At 34.6% G+C, this 8,761-nt stretch overlaps 1 long non-coding RNA gene across 1 annotated transcript; it reads right to left on the bottom strand.

The window, feature by feature from the left end:
- Positions 1-2,556: 2,556 nt before the first annotated feature.
- Positions 2,557-7,660, bottom strand: LOC149475167 (uncharacterized). The gene is made up of 3 exons (XR_016318115.1): positions 7,564-7,660; positions 5,481-5,522; positions 2,557-5,083 (listed from the first exon to the last, which is right to left on the bottom strand). It is a non-coding gene; the product is annotated as an uncharacterized LOC149475167 (long non-coding RNA).
- Positions 7,661-8,761: the final 1,101 nt, after the last annotated feature.

Raw genomic sequence — 8,761 nt, 5'->3', positions numbered from 1 at the left:
TAGGCGGAACGTTTAGACAGATCAGCTCTAGGGCGTCTGGGTTGTCCACGCCCCCGTGTAACAGTTGGTACATATGTATTAACATATAATGAAAGTTTAGACAGATCAGCTCTAGGGCGTCTGGGTTGTCCACGCCCCCGTGTAACAGTTGGTACATATGTATTAACATATAATGAAAGTTTAGACAGATCAGCTCTAGGGCGTCTGGGTTGTCCACGCCCCCGTGTAACAGTTGGTACATATGTATTAACATATAATGAAAGTTTAGACAGATCAGCTCTAGGGCGTCTGGGTTGTCCACACCCCCGTGTAACAGTTGGTACATATGTATTAACATATAATGAAAGTTTAGACAGATCAGCTCTAGGGCGTCTGGGTTGTCCACGCCCCCGTGTAACAGTTGGTACATATGTATTAACATATAATGAAAGTTTAGACAGATCAGCTCTAGGGCGTCTGGGTTGTCCACGCCCCCGTGTAACAGTTGGTACATATGTATTAACATATAATGAAAGTTTAGACAGATCAGCTCTAGGGCGTCTGGGTTGTCCACGCCCCCGTGTAACAGTTGGTACATATGTATTAACATATAATACTAGCGGTCCGCCCCGGCTTCGTCCGTGGTACATATGAAAAATAGATGTTGGCCGATTCTCAGACTTACCCGATATGCACAGAAAATTTCATGAGAATCGGTCCACCCGTTTCGGAGGAGTATGCAGACTAACATTGTGACACGAGAATTTTATATATAAGAGATTTACGTCGCGACTCCAGTGACATAAAGCCTGTCATGCCATAAACAAATAAGGAGGGATAAATGTATGGATAGTATCCGTACATCTTTTTATAAATAAATCTGCTAAATTTCTTTTGGACTTTTTCGAGCTTTAAAATATATTTATGTTCATAGGGGTCCCATATAGTACAATTATACTCGAGGCTGCTTCTTACATATGCGGTATAAAGAGAGATGGCACATTTTATATTATCAAAATTATGACTAGTACGGATTATAAATCCAAGCGTTTTTAGGGATTTGTTACATAAGTTTATTATATGTTCTTTAAAATCTAAGCGAGATGTAAAGGTGACACCTAAATCCATACTAATATTATAAATGCGAAAGTAACTCTGTCTGTCTGTCTGTTACTCAATCACGCCTTAACTACTGAACCAATTTGCATGAAATTTGGTATAGAGATATTTTGATACCCGAGAAAGGACATAGGCTACTTTTTACCCCGGGCCATAGGGTAGGTTTTATCCCGGAAATCCCACGGGAACGGAAACTATGGGGTTTTTCTTTGACTGCGCGGTCGAAGCCGCGGGTGGAAAGCTAGTCTTTTATATTTGAAACGCGCTGCAAATTTAAATTATTTAGTTTGTAATTGAAGTTTTGTTGCACTAGGGAGCGTGAAAAGCTCAGTATTTTGCACTTTTCAGTGTTGAAAAGCAAACTATTTTCTACACCCCACCGGGCAACAGAATTTATATCGTTTTGAAGCATCTGGTGATCAGTAAAGTTATTAACTGTCAAAGTTATTATCATGCATGTCTTAATACTATTATAAAGGCGAAAGTTTGTATGGATGTATGGATGTTTGTTACTCTTTCACGTAAAAACTACTGAACCGATTGCAATGAAATTTAGCACACATATAGAGGGTAACTTGGATTAACACATAGGATAGGTTTTATCCCGGAAATCCCACGGGAACGGGAACTATGCGGGTTTTCCTTTGAAAACGCGGGCGAAGCCGCGGGCGGAAATCTAGTTAGCAAAAAAGCTTTAATTTAATTCTAATTATCTTCTAGTCATAGATAAGTTAAAAGTTTTTTATCTATAAGTAGATATAGAAATGTAGGTATGGTTGTGAAATGAATATGTAAAACTTTTGTTAAATCCATACTAATATTATAAATGCGAAAGTAACTCTGTCTGTCTGTTACTCAATCACGCCTAAACTACTGAACCAATTTGCATGAAATTTGGTATAGAGATATGTATTTTGATACCCGAGAAAGGACATAGGCTACCTTTTATTGCGAAATATGTAACACGGGCGAAGCCGGGGCGGACCTCTAGTGTTCAATAAAATAAAGAATTGAATATGCAACTTTTTAAAGTGAACCTTTTATTACACCGTCTCAAAACTTTTTGGTCTGTGTAGCGCATGTCGCGTGACGGTCGGCTGCCGAGTAAGTAATAAGTATAAAGCAGTGTTCGGAGTCATTATCGTACAAATACGATAATTTTGTGCCTAAGTTTCACTTTTACCGTGGTTTCATAAAACCACACAACATTTTTTTAATTGTCATTTTTTTAATTATATTATTAATATTACAAAACATTCATACCAGTAATTAATAATATATTCAGTCTTAAAAGTGTTAGAAAATATCTCCTAATTACTCCCTAACAATTCTAAATAATTAGAAAAAATAAAACAGTTTAAAATATCCACAAGTATTGAAAAGAATTCAAATTATGTTATTACCAATGATCTCTAATTCATTTTTTTAATCAGGAAAATGTTGTTTAACAAAAAATCATTATTTTACGTAAAAATATTTATTTATTCCATTACATTAACATTATATTACACATACATTATCTTCACATTAATCATAAATCTACGAACTAATCTAAAGAAATGAATAGAGACTGTGGCCATTCAATATTTTTACTGTATCGGCATTCGCCTATGCCCCGCTCCGTAGCACAGTGAACAGGAAAACCACAGAAAATCTGATCAAGATACAGGCGGCTCGGAATCGAGCTCTGGCAATTTTTTAAAAAACTGCCAGGGGTCAAATCCAACCTTGGGTGAGCCATTGTACGGATAGCTATAGAGGTAGACGTTGTATTTATCGATAAATCAAATTGATATAATATTTTGTTGTCTGTGAAATATTAAATTAGCGAAAAACGCTCATCAATTAATCCTTCGAATTTTTTAATGATATTAGCATTTGGAGGACGATTAATTTTTGATCCAAACTTCACATCTTGTATAAATCTGGTAGGGTTCGTAGGCGCTAAGTCCCATGTTCCTGGACTCATTTTGCCTAAAGAGTATTTTGTTTGTTTTATGATATGATTAAAGGCTCCAGTTTCAGAATTTGACAGATCGTTAGGATACAAACGATGCATAAAGTTCGGGGGATTGTCCGCAGGTACGACATCAAACTGACTTCCTTTAGATTCGTTATCAAAAACCAGTATACTAGTTCCTGCATATTGATTGACTCTGTATCTACCATCATATATACATTGTTGAATGCAGTGACTTCATATCCCGCTACTTCATGGATTTGGAAATGGCCTTGATATGTATTATTAGATAAAAGTACGCTCTCTCCAACTATGTAATGATTTTGTTCTGTTCCCTTGAATACGTTACTATCCATTACTATTTTCTTTCCAGTTATGTTAAAAGCATGTTTGTCACCCAGAAATTTATTGTTTTTTAGAATAATTGTCGGCGCGTTAATGATACACGGGTTGTCCGAGTTCACAACGATGGTATCATTTAGTTGAATGACATCTGAACTCAATGAATATTTTTGCAGGTCAGAGCAGTTGAGATACTGAATAATTGTACGTTGATCAATTGGACTCTCAATTGAGCTTCTGTAGTTAGCATTCATCGCATCCCCTAAAAAAAGCCTTTTTCTTGGGGATGCGATGAATGCTAACTACAGAAGCTCAACTGAAAGTCCAATTGATCAACGTACAATTATTCAGTATCTCAATTGCTCTGACCTGCAAAAATATTCATTGAGTTCAGATGTCATTCAACTAAATGATACCATCGTTGTGAACTCGGACAACCCGTGTATCATTAACGCGCCGACAATTATTCTAAAAAACAATAAATTTCTGGGTGACAAACATGCTTTTAACATAACTGGAAAGAAAATAGTAATGGATAGTAACGTATTCAAGGGACCAGAACAAAATCATTACATAGTTGGAGAGAGCGTACTTTTATCTAATAATACATATCAAGGCCATTTCCAAATCCATGAAGTAGCGGGATATGAAGTCACTGCATTCAACAATGTATATGATGGTAGATACAGAGTCAATCAATATGCAGGAACTAGTATACTGGTTTTTGATAACGAATCTAAAGGAAGTCCGTTTGATGTCGTACCTGCGGACAATCCCCCGAACTTTATGCATCGTTTGTATCCTAACGATCTGTCAAATTCTGAAACTGGAGCCTTTAATCATATCATAAAACAAACAAAATACTCTTTAGGCAAAATAAGTCCAGGAACATGGGACATAGCGCCTACGAACCCTACCAGATTTATACAAGATGTGAAGTTTGGATCAAAAATTAATCGTCCTCCAAATGCTAATATCATTAAAAAATTCGAAGGATTAATTGATGAGCGTTTTTCGCTAATTTAATATTTCACAGACAACAAAATATTATTTTTTAAGTCAATCAGTATCAATTTGATTTATCGATAAATACAACGTCTACGTTTTTAGAATTGTTAGGGAGTAATTAGGAGTAAGTAATTAGGGAGGATTAAAGGCTCCAGTTTCAGAATTTGACAGATCGTTAGGATACAAACGATGCATAAAGTTCGGGTCATTTTCCTCAAGTACGACATCAAACGGACTTCCTTTAGATTCGTTATCAATAACCAGTATATTAGTTCCTGCATATTGATTGACTCTGTATCTACCTTCATATACATTGTTGAATGCAGTGACTTCATATCCCGCTACTTCATGAATTTGGACACCTCCTTCATACTTATTGTTAGTTAAAAGTACGCTATCTCCAATTATGTAATGATTTTGTTCTGGTCCTTCGAATTCGTTATTAACCATTACTATTTTCTTTCCAGTTATGTTAAAAGCATGTTTGTAACCCCGAAATCTATTGTTTCTTAGAATAATTGTCGGCGCGTTAATGATACATGGGTTATCGGAGTCTATCATAACCTTGACATTACTTAGTTCAATGACATCTGAATTCTGAACTCAATGAATATTTTTGCAGGTTAGAGCAGTTGAGATACCGAACAAATATATGTCGATCAATTGTCACTTCCCCTGAAAGAAGGCAAAAAATTCAAATATTAGTTATATTTCTGAATAAAACGAAAAAAAAAACTTATTTTTGATTGCTAATACAACGAAAAGAAATAAAATGCAATTTACCAAAAGCCCGATCTTGCCAAGCTTTTATCTCAGCTATTACAATATTTCAAATTCAGAATGTGTCGTTTGTTAAGTTTAAGAAAAAAAAAATGAAAAAAGAAATATATTGCACGCCTCATAAGCGAAGTGCATAGGAAATAATATTGTAATACTGTGGTAGTGCTCTACTCTCGCCTTACAAAAATTATTTCATTCTAATAAATTTTATTATGGAAAATGAGATTATGAGGCGTACACTTTTGGATATTCTAAACTTTTTTGATCATTAATGAAAAAAAAAACAATTTACCTTCTCTCAACGACCTCGGTTCATCCTCTACCGCTCGAAGAGCTGAAAAAAATAACATGATATTAAAATGAGATATATTGCTGACTTTCAGAGAAACAATAAAGGAAGAAAATAATTATATTTTCGATTACTAATGCAAGAAACTATTGATGCCAAACTGTAAATCTAAACTTTTTCAAAACAATGCTAGTGTGATGTGCATATAGGTATTTAATCACATTCCTAAAGAACTGCGTGAAATGCCAAAAAATTTAATGCATAGAAACTTAGCATAGAAAATTGAAAATATGGTTAGCGGAAAAATGTTTCTATTATTTAAATGAATTTTTTAAATCGTGATATATAATAAAAACGTGTTAATTTTAATGTTATTGAATATACCTATGTATATTTATACTAGCGGTCCGCCCCGGCTTCGCCCGTGGTACATATTTCGCAATAAAAGGTAGCCTTAGGTTCTTTCTCAGGGTCTAAAGATTATCTGTGCCAAATTTCATCAAAATCGGTCCAGTAGTTTATGCGTGAAAACCATACATACATACATACATACAAACCTTTCCTCTATATAATATTATAATATAGTATAGATAATCTGAAATGTAATCGTGAAAAATTTGTATGCCAATTGTTTGGCGAATTGTGTGGACTATTTTATTTATTAAATCATGTGACCTTGTATTACCACAATTCTGACAAAATAAATAATTTGAATTTTATAGACATAGGTCGTCAGATGTATGGGGTACGCCACTGCCAGCAGGCAGAAAATGATAACTCGGGGGTGGGTGTCAGTTCTTTACTAATAAAATATGGGGAATGATAAAACGAGCGACTGAAAATAAAGTGAGCGACTGATTATGAGATACTGATTTAATAACTTGAGCGGTATGAATTTGAGTAATCGACAAATAAACTAAACAAGCAACGAATATTAGTTGATAATAAAATACAGATTGAGCGTACTAAAGGAGGATTGTGATTAATCCATTTGATATATTAGAATTCTAACTGTGTGATTACATTACTATATGAGCGACTAAATTACTAGTTGAGCGAATAGATTACTAAGTGAGCGACTAAATTACGCTCATCTAGAGCGACTAAAAACACTAGAATAAATTGTTCAAACAGTTATTTGATAAAACTTTCAAAAACAAATTGAACTGATAGTACCTACTCTGTCCATTATAGTATTTTTCAAAGTTATTTTTCTATTCGAAATACCTGAATTAAGATAAAATGCCACTCAGTATAAATATGTAAATCATATGCCAAATAATGAATATATAATACAAGACGTAATTTTGTCACTCAAACAATTAATATTAGGTCGCTCAAATATTATGAAGCTGCTCATTTTGTATTTTATGTAACACAAATTAATGTTTGTTAGTTGCTGATCTATTAATTTTTCATCGCTCGCAGTCAGTCGCTCACTTAGTAATTCTGTTACCCCAATTACCTAATTATTTTTGATAACTAAAACTTTAATTTACAGTCACTCGTTTAAATACTACCCATAAAATATATATATAGGTTGTGTCACAATACAATATACGAGAATACACACAAGGTCACTGGAGACAAAGTCAGGGTTTGCGCGGGAAACGTTATAGCTAGGCGTAGTGTCGCGTTCGCAGTTTATCCTCGACTCTAGACTCTTATATTATATACAATATTATCTATGTCCTCGACTGCCTCCCCGGCGGCACGGGCGAGAGACGTCCCGGCCGTTAAAAGGGGCGCGGGAGGTGAGGTGAATCTTGTTGGCAAGCGTCCGCGAGAGGCCCTTGTGGGTAAGACGCGGGTGGCTACAGGACTACGGTTTACTAGGTATAATTTGAATTTGAATTTGAAAAATAAAAAAATTTGCACGGCATTTATTTTGCCGTAAGTACAAACTTATTCTATATTATTGAAAATATTGAAAGATAGATATATAATTTCATAATGAGTTATATTATTAACTTTTAAAGAAAAAAATGAAGAAAGAAGAATATATTTCCGTTAGCAAATGCAATAAAAGAAAAAAAATAAAAAAAAATTTTCGAAATTTTTTTAAAGACAATAAGTAGGTACTTACTTTTGGTTTTGACGAGCGCACAGCAATAACTACTATTTTCCCGAACATCTTCGTGGGGCTCCTGAAACTGGAATACGCTTTGCGCTACAATGGGTCGGTTTTTATACGATTTATTATCATCAACATGTAATGATGTCATTCTTATGTATGTGATACCTAGCTTATCACGCTACTCGGACTTGTGGGCGATAATTTGCTGATCGGTTACCCCAAAAAACATGTTTAATATTATAATATTATTAATATTATATTCCCCTCTTGACAACTAATAAATAAGGATACTATTAAAAAAAATGTTTTTTAATATGGACATAATGTCGGCCGGCGACGTTAGCCGAGTGGTCAAAGGCGCACGGCCTATAAAGCACTAGGACTAACTCACCGGCCAGGCGTGGGTTCGAATCCCAAGCTGGTCTTAGAAACAACCTTGGTTGAGATTCAGCCCTTACCGCCTAAAGATCCTCACAACCCAAAAAGACCCTAATGTACCACTTTCAACAGTTTAAGCCAGCGATATGACTACAGCAGTTAAAACCGACTCTAAATAAAATTTAATAAAAAAAAATTTATAATGTTCATTATTGGAAAGAAAATATTATCTTCGAAATTACAGATGGTTAATCCTTGCACAAAAATATATATTCATTTAATAATTAAGGATTTAATGTGTAGGTAATAAAATAAATGATTCGATATGCAACTTTCTTTATAATCATTTTTTCAAATATTAATTATGTTACAAAACATGCAGCAATTAATACATTCAGTCTCAAAAGTGTTAACTAAACATCTCCTAATTACTCCCTAATAAGTCTAATTATACTACTTGTAAAAAGTGCTTACAACTAGAAGCGAAGTGAAGTATCTATTCATAAGGGTGATTGTTTCCATACTAACAGTTATTTTTTAACTAACTCCCTTTTATACTATTAAAAAGAATCACGCACATACTTAGCCAATTCTAACAAGTCCTCTATGTCATGCGTCAATTTATGGCTATAACTGTTCGATGTGAATATCAATTCTAAACAGAGTCGGTAAAAGGCTTTCTATGTTCAGTATTTATTTATTTTTAAAGTGAAACTTTTATTACATCGCCTCAAACTTTTTGGTCTGTGTAGCGCATGTCGCGTGACGATCGGCTGCCGAGTAGGTATACCTACTCGGCAGCCGACCGACACGCGACATGCGCTACACA

Source organism: Colias philodice, chromosome 31 (genome assembly GCF_061535455.1).
Source record: "Colias philodice isolate Cphi_HAF_F1 chromosome 31, ilColPhil1 Martin Lab GWU primary, whole genome shotgun sequence".
Lineage (NCBI taxonomy): Eukaryota > Metazoa > Arthropoda > Insecta > Lepidoptera > Pieridae > Colias > Colias philodice.
Note: the sequence above shows the minus strand (reverse complement) of the source record. Positions and strands in the feature narration are given on the sequence as shown.